Here is a 15,528-nt window from a genome sequence, read left to right on the forward strand (position 1 = left end):
GTGTAGAGTGCTTGCCTTGCATGCATGAGGCCGTGGGTTCAATTCTTTAGCACCGTATAAGCAGAAAAAGTTGGAAGTGGTGCTGTGGCTCAAGTGGTAAAGTGCTAGCCCTGAGCTAAAGAGCTGAGGGACAGTGCCCAGGCCCCGAGTTTAGGCCCCACAACCAACTAAAAAAAGAATGACAAATAGACACATCTCTCTCCATAAAAGAAATGCAAATGCAAACAACACAGATTCATCTCACACCTGTTACAATGTAATTATGAAAAAAAATGAACAATCAAAGATACTGATAGGGTTGTGGCCCAAAGAAAACTCTATTACACTGTTGGTGGGAATGTAATCTTGTTCAACTACTTTAGAAAACACTATGGAAATTTTGTGTAATAAAGGTTTAATTTTACTTAAGTCAATTACCTAATGTGATTTTTTTAGCGCTTCCTTGATAAACACAAAAAAGTAGAGATGTATACAGCTGTTAACTATGCCATAGAAGCATTTCCCATCTCCTGAGGAAAAGTGACTTTCTCATCAGAATATCTGGCTGGCCCTGTAATTTAAATTAAAATTTTGGAGAAACAAACAAACAAACAAAAAAAAGAAAAGACAAAAAAGACTAAGTCAAAGCCCAACAAAATAAATACCAGTAAATATGTACTACAAGACAGGACAACTGGGGGGGGGCAATATGGGAGGGGTAGGAAATTGAAGGTGAAAAGGATAGAATACGGGCAAGAATCCATTGTATAATTCCCAGAATTGAAATATACAAAGCAAAGGGTAGTGTGAAATGGGGGTGAAGATGTTGAAGTGGTAACACAATTGCAGGTGCATTGTACACATAAACTGCTTGGTTAAATGGCAAGTAATTCCATAACATAATCTTGAGGTACATAAGGACTGTGTTGATTGGAAGGGGTGGATGAGAATGTTGAAAGAGGTGAGATTGATCAAGATGCACTGTATCCATAAACTGTTTCAGTGAATGGCAATTCCATTGTACAACTACTTAAAGATAAAAAAATATTGAAAATATTAATTATGATAGTTGAATAGAGTTGAACCTCAAATCAATTCCCATTTTAAAATATTTTATGTTGGAGACTTGGAGATTAAAATTCAAATAATAAAACATTATGAATTTCTTTTTATCAGAATTTGTGAAATTAACTCAAAACTACTTTGTCTTTTGTCAGCCTTTGAGCTGTTATAAGAGAATACTTCAAAGTAAGTGTTTTAAAACCATCAGGAGTATATTACCCATATGCTCGAAATCTAGACATTGATTATAAAAATGGTTGTTCAAAGCAATTCCTTGTCTTATGGGGGTCCAATTTCTGGTTCATCATTTGCTGGACATTCACATGTCAAAGTAGTTATATAAGGCTTCTTTTATCAGGATCATTATTGTAGTGTTATCTCTGAAATGTTGATTCTAATGTCACCAGACAGGGGAATAGAATTTCAACATGTATATATGGAAGGAGTTACATCGTCCAATACACTTTGCAACTTTTGCTTTAACTCAGTGTAGTGTATCATTTGGACATAATTTCGTAGAAAATAATAACTTAAGGACAAGCTTATATCATATGGCTTATGTGAATGATTCTTCTTACAATGGGAATAATTACAGTGATGGTAAAGGAAAATATGATTGTTTAGTGGCTCTTGAATCACATCAGAAGCAATCATGTAAACGTGGTACAACTTTCTAAGGCCCTTCTGATATATTTGAACAATACCCGATGAGTCAATTGCTTTCGGAAATATTCGTTTGAGCCAACAATTACAGATCTCCTTTGATTTTAATTAAGGCCTGCTAGTAGGACTCAGACACCAAAATCAGAGGATGCTAATTTCTCTGATAAAATACGTAATAACATTTTTATAATTAATATAACATGTAGACTGTAATATTAATAGCACTACAAATACTTGTATTCACATTATATAATATATTGACATACTTGGATTTCATCAGTTTTTAGAATATTTATACCTAAGTGTAGATTTTATGCAAATAGTTATTTGATTATGTATAGAAAATGAGAAAAAGATTTGCATACATATTACTACAGATGCAAACAGATTCAAGTGGTTATTTATGATCTTTCATTTCTTGGTTTCATTCATGCATGGAGAAAATGCAAAGAAGTGAAAATTGCAAAGTTGAATTTACTAAAGGATCAATTAGATGAAGTTTGTGTTGGGCTAAATAGATTTTATAAATTAAATTGTTTTGTTCCTTCCTTTCTTCCTTCCTTCTTTCCTTCCCTCCATCCCTACTTCTCTCTCTTTCTCTCCTTCCTTCCTTCCTTTCTTCCTTCCTTTCTTTCTTTCTTCCTTTCTTTCTTTTGAACTTTCTATCTTTCTTGTTTCTTCCAACTTCCTCTCTTTCTTTTACTCAGAATATTTCTTTTGGCTATAGAAAAAAATACCAACAGTTGTACTCAAAAGTGTTATGAGTAATTATAAATGTTATCTAGATTAATATTAATTTTAATAACCTATGTTATATCTTAGGACAATTGTACTAAAAACTTCAGAACGGGGGCTGGGAAGGTGGCTCAGTGGTAGAGCTATTGCCTTGCATGCATGAGGCCCTGGGTTCGATTCCTCAGCACCACATAAGCAAAAAGAAAAAAGCCAGAAGAGGCGCTGTGGCTCAAGTGGTAGAGCACTAGCCTTGAGCTGAAGAGCTGAGGGACAGGGCTCAGGCCCAGAGTTCAGGCCCCACGACTGGACCCCCCAAAAAAATGAAAGAAAAAAAATGTACTCATTACATTGGTCATGTGATTGTAAACCCCTTGTAAGTTATTGTCACAATTAAGAAAAAAAAATGAGGCCAAAATATCACCTCTACGGTTTCCTATGAAAAGACAGCAGAATACAATCTGTTCCTCAAAGAAATTGACTCGTAATGGACAATATATTGCCAATTTCATAAATGATGTAAGTATACTGACAAATTACAACTCATAATGCATCATATAAAATTTACTTTGTCCCCTGTAAACAACCTTTCAATCCTATCTATGTCTTATTCCTAAAATGATTCATATTTTATTCTAATCATATTTTTAACTTAACTTTAAGTTTTTGTATGGGAATTGCTGTTTGAAAAAGCAGTTTATGAATAGTGTTTAGTGAGTTATTTTTCTCTCCTGAGGTTTGAACTCTAGTTCTGAGCGCTGTCCCTGAACTCCTTTCAATGAACGATAGAGCTCTACCACTTGAGGCACAGCAGCACTTTTAGATTTTTCTGAGTTTTAATTGGAGATAAGAATCTCACAGACTTTCCTGACAGGGATGGTTTCAAACCTCAATCCTCAGCCTCCTGAGTATCTAGTAAAACAGGCATGAGCCGCTAGTGCCCGGCTTAATACAATGCATCCTTTTTATTGTTGACTAGTCCTGGGCCTTGGCAATGTCTTTGAGCTTCTTTACCTCATGCTAACACTCTATGACTTGTGTCATAGTGCCAATTCAAGCTTTTTTGTTTATGTAGTACGGAGGAATCAAACACAGGGCTTCACACATGCAAGGCAAACAGTCTACAATTAATCCACATTTCATGGCTAATACAATGCACCTTGAGGTTCATTATCGCTCATCCATCTCAATTCTATCTTATCCCTCAATTTACTTAATTTTGTAGAATATTCACTGACTCACAATGTCATATATAATCACTCAGAGGATATGTCACAGATTATATTTTATTTATAGTCTTATTCATCAACATGCTAAACTTACACATTACAGAATTCTGTGATTTTAAATTCTAAATTATCACTCAGATTCACTCACTACTATTCAAAATTTTTTACTAAGGTTAATGCAAATGCAATCTGTAATTCTTTGATAAAGTACAATGATTTTTAGAATGTCAAAGAGATGTACTATGAACATCACCTTCAGTTCTAGAATATTTTATCATCACTGCCCTCTCAAAATACTCCAATTTTTATTAGCTCACACTTCCTGTCATCATTTCAACCTACCCTCCACTTGACCAACCATTACTTCATAGTCTACCACTACAGAGGTGCCAATTTTAAAAAGCTCATATAATTAGAAAATGTAGTCTGTTTTATCCATTTCTCCTATGCAATATTAGTGTTTCCCAAGTAAGTAAGTCCATGTAATTTTTTTTCATGGATAGAGCATATTGTTTTGTATTCATGTATATACTTGTGTAACGTACTCAAGGGCAATTTCAATATTTTATTATATGGTATTGTAAAAACTTTTGCTATGTATATTCTTGTACATGTGTCTCATTGGACATATGTTGAAATATATCTTGTATATAAAATTATGATTGTAAATGCTGGATCATAGATGCAACTCTATGTTTAATATTTTAATGATTGCCAGTATGTTTAACAAAGTGACTATATTGCTTTAAGTGCCAAGCCACAGTGTACAAGGATTCCAATTTCTACATAGTTGTTGTGCAGGGATATCTTATTGTTGTTTCTATTTCCACTAATTTCTATATGTATGCAATGTCTAAGTATGATATAATCTTTCCATATGTTCTTTGATGGTTGGTATATTATTACAGAGATATACATTTGTATTTTTTGATAACTTATTCAGGAAGGTTAAAGTTTTTGATTGGCATTAATATTTATGTTTCTGATAATTTCTAAATCACCTGACCAGCATTCTTTGACTCACTGACAAATGAACATAAACTGGAATATATTTCTCTGACCAATATTAAGCTGTTAGTGTAAAATTGTTACATTTGTAGAGGAAAGATTACACAGTTCAATGGGTCTTTAAGGCACCAGATTAAATCCACAAAATTATTATCAAGGAATATTAATAAGGAGTAAAACCAAAAGTTTGTGGAATTACATTCTCTTTAATAAGTAGTGATAAATTAGACAGTATTGGGGAGAGTTAAAAAATGAACATTGACTTAAACATAACAATTTATTCAAATATTAACTACAAGCAAGATTAAAACATGGCATATAAACGAAATAGAGTGATATAAATGTAAAGCAAAGAAAGATTTCTTGACAATTTTGGAGATGAAGCATTTTTAACTCAGGCAATAAACTTATAGGAAAGAAAAACTTGATGCAATAAGGGAGCTAAAAAACTAGAATGGAAGAAAGACAGCCTCTTCAGTAAATGGTGCTGGCAAAATTGGTTAACTACTTGCAGAAAGCTAAAGCTAGATCCCTATATATCACCCTGCACTAGAATCAACTTCAAATGGATCAAGGACCTCAAAGTCAAAGCACACACCCTGAAAAAAATACAGGATGGAATAAGAGAAATCCTAGGACTCCTTGGCCCAGGCAGATATTTTCTTAATAGAGACCCAGAAACACAACAAATCAAAGAAGGTTGGACAAATGGGATTGCATGAAATTGCAGAGCTTCTGCATGGCAAAGGACATAGTTAGCAAGATCAATAGAAAGCCCACGGATTGGGAGAAGATCTTCACTTGCCTTATAACAAACAAGGGTCTCATATCTAAAATATACCTGGAACTCAAAAAATTAAACCCTGCAACAATAAATCTTCAAAGAAACAACTGCCCAATAAATAAGTGGGCTAAAGACTTAAAGAGAAATTTCTCTGAAGAGGAAAGAAGGATGACCAATAGACACATGAAGAAATGCTCAACCTCCCTACCCATAAAAGAAATGCAAATCAAAACAACATTGAGATACCACTTTACCCCAGTTAGAATGGCCATACTCAAGAACTCTAATAACAACAGATGCTGGAGGGGATATGGACAGAAGGTAACCTTACTGCATTGTCGGTGGGAGTGTAAACTTGTTCAACCACTTTGGAAAGCGGTATAGAAGCTCCTCAAAAGACTCCACATAGAGCTCCCCCATGACCCAGCAATCCCACTTTTGGGCATTTTTCCAAATGATCACAAACAGGACCATAAGAAAGCTACCAGTGCGACTATGTTTATTACAACATTATTTACCATAGCTTAGATAGGGAACCAACCCAGATGCCCCACAGTAGATGAATGGATCAAGAAAACATGGTATATATACACAATGGAATTCTATGCCTACATCAGAAAGAATGACATTGCCCCATTTGTTAGGAAATGGAAAGACATGGAAAATAATATAGAAAGTGAAGTAAGCCAGGCCCAAAGAAACTTAAGTCCTATGTTTTCCCTTATTTGCAATAACTAGTACATGTTTGGGTCAAGCAGAAAAGGTCAGATAAGTTGATGTTAGAGAAATGAACCCTATGATATGTATTTAATTGTTTTTTTCCTTTTCAGGTGATTGTTTCAAACACATTTATAAGATTATCACTTTGTTGCTTTGCATGTCCCACCCCCATGGTATAACCCCTGCTTTCACTGTATTTGAGGTTGGTAAATTTGTGGAGGGGAAGGGAAAAAACAAATTGTTTAAAAATAGGGATACAGGTGGATCCAATGCAACAATGAGATGTACAAGACGTTATGTGGAAAAACGAACTTTACAACTTTGTGGGGGGGGGAGCATTAGGTGGGGGGAGCGGAGTATGGGGGAGAGTATGGGAAGGGATGGGAAGGGGGCTACAATGCTTGATAAGAAATGTACTCATTACCTTGTCCCTGTAATTGTAACCCATTTCTATAGTAATTTCACAATAAAAAGAAAAAGAAAAAAATAAAAACTTGATATAGTAGAACTCAAAACATTGTAAAATAATTTGGTGTGTGGAAGCTCATATAAACGTAGTGAATAGAATTTGGGAGCACAGGGCTCATGTATCTCATCCCAGCTACTTGGGAGGGTGTGATATGAGTATCGTTGTTTGAATCCATCACACAAAATACAGTCCCTGAAAATCTTATCTGTGACTAATCAGCAAAAATGCAGAAGTGAGGCATCATTCAAAGGGTAAATTTTTAACAAAACGCAACAAATCTCAGGGACCCTGAGTTCAATTTTCAGGAGCACACATACATGTACAAAAGTAATAATAGTAATAATAATAGTGATGATGATGATGATGACGACGACGACGACAACAATGATAATGAAGGGTAACCATAGTCAAGGATAAAATATTTGCAAATCCTGTACCTGAAGAATGCCGCAAATAGAGACTCTATCTAGAATTCTGAAAACCTAATGCTAAAAAAATCAATTAGATGGAGGCATACAGCAAGTTTACACTCCCACCAACAATGCAGTAAGATTCCCTTCTGTCCGCATCCCCTGCAGCATCTGTTGTTTTTAGAGTTCTTGATTTTACCCATTCTACCTGGAGTGAGGTGGTATCTCAATGTTGTTATGATTTGCATTTCTTCTATAGCTAGGGAGTTTGAGCATTTCTTCATGTGTCTATTGACCGTCCTTTCCTCTTCAGAGAAGTTTTTCTTTAAGTCTTTAGTCCACTTATTTATTGGCCAGTTGTTTCTTTGAGGATTTGTTGTTGGGGGATTTAATTTTTTTGAATTCCAGGTATATTTTAGATATGATACCTTGTCCGTTGTATGGCTAGTGAAGATCTTGTCCCAATCCGTAGGCTTTCTATTGGTCTTGCTAGCTATGTCCTTTGCCATGCAGAAGCTCTGCAAGTTCATGCAATCCCATTTGTCCAACCTTCTTTGATTTGTTGCATTCCTGAGTCTCTATTAAGAAAATATCTGCCTGGGCCAAGGAGTCCTAGGGTTTCTCTTATTCCATCCTGTATTGTTTTCAGGGTGTCTGCTTTGACTTTGAGGTCTTTGATCAATTTGGAGTTGATTCTAATGCAGGATGATATATAGGGATCTAGCTTTAGCTTTCTGCAAGTAGTTAACCAATTTTGCCAGCACCATTTACTGAAGAGGCTGTCTTTCTTCCATTCTATTTTTTTAGCTCCCTCATCAAATATTAGATGGCTATAGGTCTGTAGGTTCATTTCTGGGTTTTCAATTCTATTCCATTGGTCCTGAGGTCTGTTCTTGTGCCAGTACCAAGCTCTTTTGATTACTATGGCTTTATAGTAGAGTTTGAAATTTGGTTAATGATATTCCTCCAGCACTGTTCTTTCTATTGAGGATTGTTTTTGCTATTCGGGGTCTTTTATTGTTCCATATGAATTTTTGGATTGCCTCTTCTATTTCCTTGAAGAATGAGGTTGGAATTTTGATAGGTATCGCATTAAATTTGTAGATAGCCTTGGGAAGTATTGCCATTTTCACGATGTTGATCTTTCCAATCCAGGAGCATGGGAGTTTTTTTCTACTTTCTAAATTTTGTTTTGATTTCCTTTTTCAAGTTTTAAAAGTTTTCATCATAGAGGTCCTTCACTTCTTTGGTTAATTCCTAGTTATTTTCTTTTTTTGTGGGGCTATTATGAATGGAGTTGCTTTCCTAATTTCTGCCACACTTTTTTCATTGTTGGCGTACAGAACAGCCATTGATTTTTGAGGGTTAATTTTATACCCTACTACTTTGCCAAAGTTTTGAATCAGCTTCAGTAATTTGGGAGTGGAGTCTATGGGATCTTTAAATACAAGATCATGTCATCTGCAAAGAGGGAGAGTTTTACTTCTTTCCCTATTTGGATCCCCTTTATGTTTACATCTGGTCTTATTGTTGTAGCTAGGCATTCTAATGCTAGATTGAAGAGAAGTGGATAGAGTGGACATCCTTGTCTTGCTCCTGAGTTAAGAGGAAATGGCTTTAGTTTTTCACCATTAAGTGTAATGCTGGCTGTATGTTTGTCATATACAGCCTTTATTGTATTGAGGAATGTTCCATGGATTCCTGATTTTTCCAAGACCTTCATCTTAAAGGGGTGTTGGATTTTGTCAAATGCTTTTTCTCCATCTATTGAGATAAGCATGTGGTTCTTATCCTTGCTCCTGTTGATTTGATGAATTATTTTAATTGATTTGCGTATATTGAACCAGCTTTGCATCCTTGAATGAATCCTGTTTGATCATGCTGTATGATTTTTTGGATGGATTGTTCATGTACTCATTATCTTGCCCATGTAATTTTAACCCCTCTATACAGTATTTTCACATTTTAAAAAAACTACAAAAAGTAAAATAAATAAAAAAAATCAATCAGAGACCAGTAAAATACATCTTGTGCAAAATAAGCACAAGAAAAACATCATCAGTCATCAAATATATGCACATTAAAACAAAAATGACATCATAATAAATAATTAGGCTTAGAATATATATTAGAATATAAAAAGTATCGATGCAATGTCTTCGGTATAAACTTGTGATACTATCTAAATGTACTTGTTTTTCTGAATTCACATGGTAAAAGAAATTGTTGTTTTCCTTTAATCTGTAAGGAATTTTACTCTGCTTCTCTGTTTATTATTTTAACTCGCTAGTCCCAAAATGTTTTTCTCCATATTTCTGAAGCATTCCTACATATCATACCCAAATTTTGCTGATATGATGTCTAAAAGCTATTATACTTCTGCAGAACCCACGGGTGCTATGATCCAGGTCCCAGGTATCTACAGCATCAGATAACAAGGGCAAGACTTCTCACCTAGGCCCATGCAACATGCCAACAGAAAGTAATTGAAGACCCATCTTAATTTTTCATTTCCTATAATATTTCTGGGCCCCGATTCTTTATGACAGAGGAATTAGCAGTAAGCAATTGTGATATGCAAGGCAACTTAAAATGAAAGATGAAATCACAAAATCTAAGAGAAAGTACAGTAATTCAAACTTTCAATTTACAGATGACCAGCCCATATGAGTGAACAAGATCACAATTGTCATAAAATAATTTTTAATACCCCTCTCCTAATGATTAATGAAAGATTTCAGTCCAGCATAAGTAGGACAAAAAAGTTCCTGGAATGATAGATCCATAATTGGTCTACCAAGGCTAGGAAAACTTGACTTAGAGGTCAAATATAATTCAGAAAAACGTTAATTGAGAAGATCCTTATTGCTTTAAAATACTGGTTCTTCAGTAAAACTTGGTCCTGTAGTATTAAAATGTTGTCATTCTCAAACCAATGATAACCTACTTTTAATCTCGTGAAAATATATTCCTTTTCAAATAAACTTTTTAAAATCACATTCACCAAAATAACATTTGACAAGTAAATGATGCTTAGTGACTTTACAAGCTTTTCAAGAGTAGGGTGCAAGTTACAATAGAGTTGATTTATTTACCCAGCACTAATGGGAAACAAGTTCAACTATTCATTAAAGTGTAGAAATAGTACCCCCACCATTTGTGATTTTCAGTATGTGCCTTCCAGAAATGTGTTAAATACATAAGCCTCCCAAATTTCAAACACAAACATTGACTAATGAAGTAAATTTCATCACATAATAAGGTATATTATTAAAAAGTCACTAATAGTTGCCATATCATATGTTGTTTCATCTTTTCCCTATCTGTCTAACATAGTAAGAAATATGACTTTAAGTTTAGAATATGGGTTCTCATCAGAGATATGACAAACATGAAATCTGTCTTCTATTTCTATCGTATTCCTATGTAGTAGTAAATTTTAATATTATCCCATATAAAATAAAATAATCACAACCCATTGTACAAAGCCATTTATGAAAGCTGGTAGTTAGGAATACATTCTAAGCCATTTTTTAACTTTCTTGTTGACTAAAGATTAATCTTCGAAATGGATAAGAATAAAATCATGTCTAGGTGCTTAACGTCTCCACTCTTGCAAATTGTTATGGCAGATGAATAAATTATGGAAATATAAGCAGACATCGGTTAAAGTATATGCAGAATTGAAACTCCATGGAATGCATATAAACCTTTCAAATTATTACCAGACAGTTTAACAGAATGACTATCAGGAAACTGAAACCAGAAAATGAATAATAGTACAATAATGGAATAATGAATAATGGAACAAGAGGCAAGTACAACTAGAATACTCAATGTACACATATGATAAGGTAAGTGTTAAATCTGAAATAAATCTTGGAGAAGGGGTTGGTTGAGAATAATAGAAGGAGTGACTCTGATCTAGGAGCATTGGACAATTAGATGGACATATTTAATTATAACACATTTGCACAACCTTTTGAAATTCAGTGAAAAAACACAACGAAAAACAAAAACACATAAAAATCACAAGGAAACAGAAATCTCTAGAGTGTATAAATATGACCTCTAAATTTTAAATAGTGAAGGGCAGTCTTGGGAAAAGCAAACAAAGCTGTTCAAAGTGGGCAGTTTGGGTTAGGGGAGAATTTTGAACAGATTTAAATAAATTGCCTAAGGTTATAAATCACCTACATCTGATACAAATATTTTCTTCTGCGAGTTGTCTTCGTCTGAACTGGATACTCCATTCCTGAAACATACTTTATAGCTTGTGAGGATAGAATGGAAGAAACAAGATCAAGAACCCATTACTCCACTGGAGAGAAAACAGTCCTCTATGTTTTCTCTCATCTCTCTTCACTACTCTTTTTTCATACTTTTATGTCAAGTGATTTGGAATTATATCTTTCCTTCTTTGTTCTGGCAAAGTAAATGGTCAAACTAATTCCCTAAATATTATTGGTCATTTTAAGTCTATCATGCTGTTTACTTGTCCAAGTGAGTCCATTAAACTTCCCCCTTGTATTTGGATGCCACAAAAACCCAACATCTATGTTAATGAGGACAAAATCTAATGTAAAATTTTGTCTCCAAAAAACCAATCCAAGATGCTGGGATCACAAATATTTAGCTATACTTTTTTTCTTTTACCTTGAAAGTCTTCTTGTGTCTAAAGTGCCCAGAAAAATAAGTACTCTACCACTATTTGCTTCAATCACTTCTAAACTCAAAGATATATTTTGCTAACACGATGCTTAGATGCAATATCAGGAACAGTGAAGGTATTCTTTGCAAAATTATTTCAATGGATTATTTTTTTCTTGGTCTTGCATTTGCTCAACAAGATGTATGGAGAAGAATAGAGTTAAATCACCCATACCTTGGATGACAGGGTCTGTTAAAACGGACAATACTTCTATGTCCTACCTCTATGTCCTCCTCTTAGCTTTTGCTTGTTTTCCAATTAATCACACCTTCTTGGCTTCAAGTCTTGTGAAGCTGAAAGACTGTAAGGCCTCCCCCACTGCTACATCTTCATGGTTTCTCTTTTAAAACCCTTTTATTTGGATGTCGAATTTATTTTCATGTCTTCATTCAATCTGTCCTTCATTGTAGTGAGCCAAATAGGCTCTGTAAAATCCACTTTAGGTAGCAAAAATATTAAGGCAATCCATGTCAAAAAGTTTTGGCTTTCCTCCACTTCTGAAGCCAATACGCTTAGCTAGGTCTTCTAATAACACCGTTTTCTTACCTTTTCAATTTGCTAATTTTTTTTCTGATCCCAAAACTTTTTGGCTTATGTAATAAGGGAAGTCTTCACTATCTGATGTTAATAAGGATATTATATATTTGAGCTACTTAGAAATGTGTAATTATTGGTTTGAAGTATTCAATCAGATTTTTTTCTGTGTTTCAGTGCTTCACGTGCAAAGACATTGAGCAAAATTTTACAATTAGAAAAGTGTAAACGCAATATCTTCTTTCATTGTGGAGGGCACTTTCTACCTAAATATTTTGACCCAAATTATCTTTTTCAGGAAATTACTGTTTGGTAATTAAAGGTCAATTCACAAATTTTGATGTCTTTTTTAAAGAACTTTGAATTTAAATTCCACTACAACCTTGTCTCACATATAGGAGTATATTTCCTTGGTAAGGACAATTCTCAAGGGAAGCTACAGGATTTATAGCAAGGTTTCTGAGGTTTGTTTGTTTAGTGTGAAAATGAGCCATCTTCACCCACATTGCTCTCTATCCACTAAGTCTCCATGGATTTCTTTGCATGAAAGCCTATTTTCCCGGACAATTTTAAATTTTCTTCATAGGCTAAGTTGTTAAAAATGTTTGAACAATTAAAATTTACCTTTCATAATTATAAAACTTTTTGAAATTCCTTTATCAGAATCATGAATTCACCAACCCTAATTCCACTTTTATCATCAAAAACAGTTCACATGTTATTTTCATGATATAGTGTCCATGAAACTATTATTTTCCAGTGGCTCTGTTATGCATATATATGACTATATAAGCCGATGTTGAGCAAAATGAACTCCAAGATATGGAAACAGAAATTTTTATTTGCGGTTGTTGTTTTTAATGTACTGTGTGATTTCTATTTTCTGTGTGTTTTTCCATTATGGTTTATCTCCTGCTGTATTTGATTTTGGTACCCTGTGTATTGTGTATATATTTACCTTAATTAGGGAAGGTAAGAGAACAACAAAATGGCGAGACAAAGGACAAAGGGCAAACCAATGCAACAGTAATACTCAGAAGACAATATGTTGGAAATGTACATTACAACATGTCACAGGTGAAGCGGTGAAGCAAAACTGTGAGAAAAATGAAAGCAGAGGTCACAAGTTTGAAAAGTTATGTGTTCACTACCTTACAATTACTGTAACACCACTGTACATCACATTGACAATTAAATTAAATTTAAAAAGTAAGCTGCATGAAATAAAATTTCACTGCATTGGTATAATAAATATTATTCTTAATGTAGTAACTTTTTAAAAATAAATTCTATTTGACATCTAATTAGAATTAATTACCCCTTTTTAACAGAGGACCATCAACTTGAATGTTATCTAACTAGACAATATTTTCACAATATAATTACCAATATTTTGAAAAAAAATATTTAATACATACTCATACTAAAACTGAAAACAGTTTAATTCTATGGAAACCCATACTTTTAAAAGTAAATAAGTTGTTAAGAGGACAGAATATATATTTGTTCTTCAAAATTCCTATGACTTATAACTACTCATTTTCAAATTTTGAACATTCCATACCTGAGAGATTCAAAACAGTACCTGTTTGCATGTTATGTAATTCTACTATAGATGCAGTTTCTGCTAGAAAATAAAACTATGAAGCATCTGTAATAATTAATTCTTGAAGAGTAAGCAACTGTTTATCAGAGTAAGCTATTTTATCTAATATCATCAATCAAGATTTATGCCATTAAGTCATCCTAGCCCAACAGTTTTAAGGGAAATTCATTCCCTTAAAATTCCTTTAATTCACATCAAGAATAGCTTATCTTTATTGTGAAAAAATGCTACACCTATGCTAATGTGATGCCCTTCCTGTTCTGGAAAGAACACCACAATAATCTGGGTTGCATCATTTTTCACCCACGTATTCTTGAGATCTGAATACTTGCAAATATTATTTATATTTATGCTTTTTTAACTATCATAGATATTCTGGATGCTAAGATCGGAAGATTACAGTTCAAAGCCTACCAAGGCAGGAAGGTTCCCCAAATTCTTATCTCCAATAAACTTCACAGCAAAAGCCAGACAAAAGTGGCACTGAGGTTGAAGTGTTAGGGCACGAGCCTTGAGCATAAACAAGCTTAGAGACAGTGTCCAGGCCCAGAGTTCAAGCCCTAGTACAAACCAATAAAAAAAAAAAAAACGAACCCCAAACCTAGCTTTTTTCTCATTGTATAAGGAGGCACGTATTTAAGGAAACTGATTCCTTTGTTACATACAGGTAGAAGAAATTAGATGTCACACAATTATTCTCTTTGTTGGCAACTCTGTCTACATTATTCACATTATCATTTTATACATGAATTGTTGGTATTATCTATTAACTAAGTTCTAATTATAACTCACTTGAAAGAATATTCTAGGCTTATAAAATGCAAGAATCATTTGTGAATTTGTCAATTAAACCCTCTACTTAAAAAGAATTTTGTAGTATCCTATAGAATATGAAATTACTTACATAACCAAATATTTTAAATCTAGATTATAATTTAGCTTTTGCAATCCATCATTTCTTTGGAATCCAACAGAATGATGATTACTTACTTTTTCAAATTTTGGATGGGAATCATGAGCCATTTTGCATCTAGGAATGTTCTGTAATGAAGAGAGCATTTAAAACACAACTGAGGATTATATATGATTTGCATTTCAATAAGAAAGTTGACTTCTCAAAACATAGTGACAAAAAAAGCCCAGACTTCCAACTGTGTATTTCTTTCTTGTTTGGTTTGTTTTAATAAGACTAAATTATACTACCTGGTCCAGGGAAAGTATCACTATGTAATTCCACTCTCTAATCTCTTGTCTCAGTCTGAATGCTAGAATTTTAGGCTTGTATCACATTGCCCAGCCATAGTTTCTTGGTTTATTTAATCTAGATACAGACTAGCAATTCTGAACTTCTCCCGTGATATTATCCACTAGATTGCTCAGAGTGTTCATGAACTATTTTCAAAGATGTTCTAACATTTAACATAGGATATGAACATTTTCAGATGCACCTGCAGGGGTCTCTGATTCATTCCTCCATGGATCCAATCCCTTTAATTTTGATTACATGACTCTCTTACTATCTCTGATCCTTACCTAGGTAATAGTCTCAAACTTTTTTGAAGAAAGTTCACTTGAGGACTTTCTAATATTAAAACTTATCCCTTGATTCTAGTCTTTCTCA

This window comes from Dipodomys spectabilis, unplaced genomic scaffold (genome assembly GCF_019054845.1).
Source record: "Dipodomys spectabilis isolate Male_0828 unplaced genomic scaffold, ASM1905484v1 ptg000020l, whole genome shotgun sequence".
Taxonomy (NCBI): Eukaryota; Metazoa; Chordata; class Mammalia; order Rodentia; family Heteromyidae; genus Dipodomys; species Dipodomys spectabilis.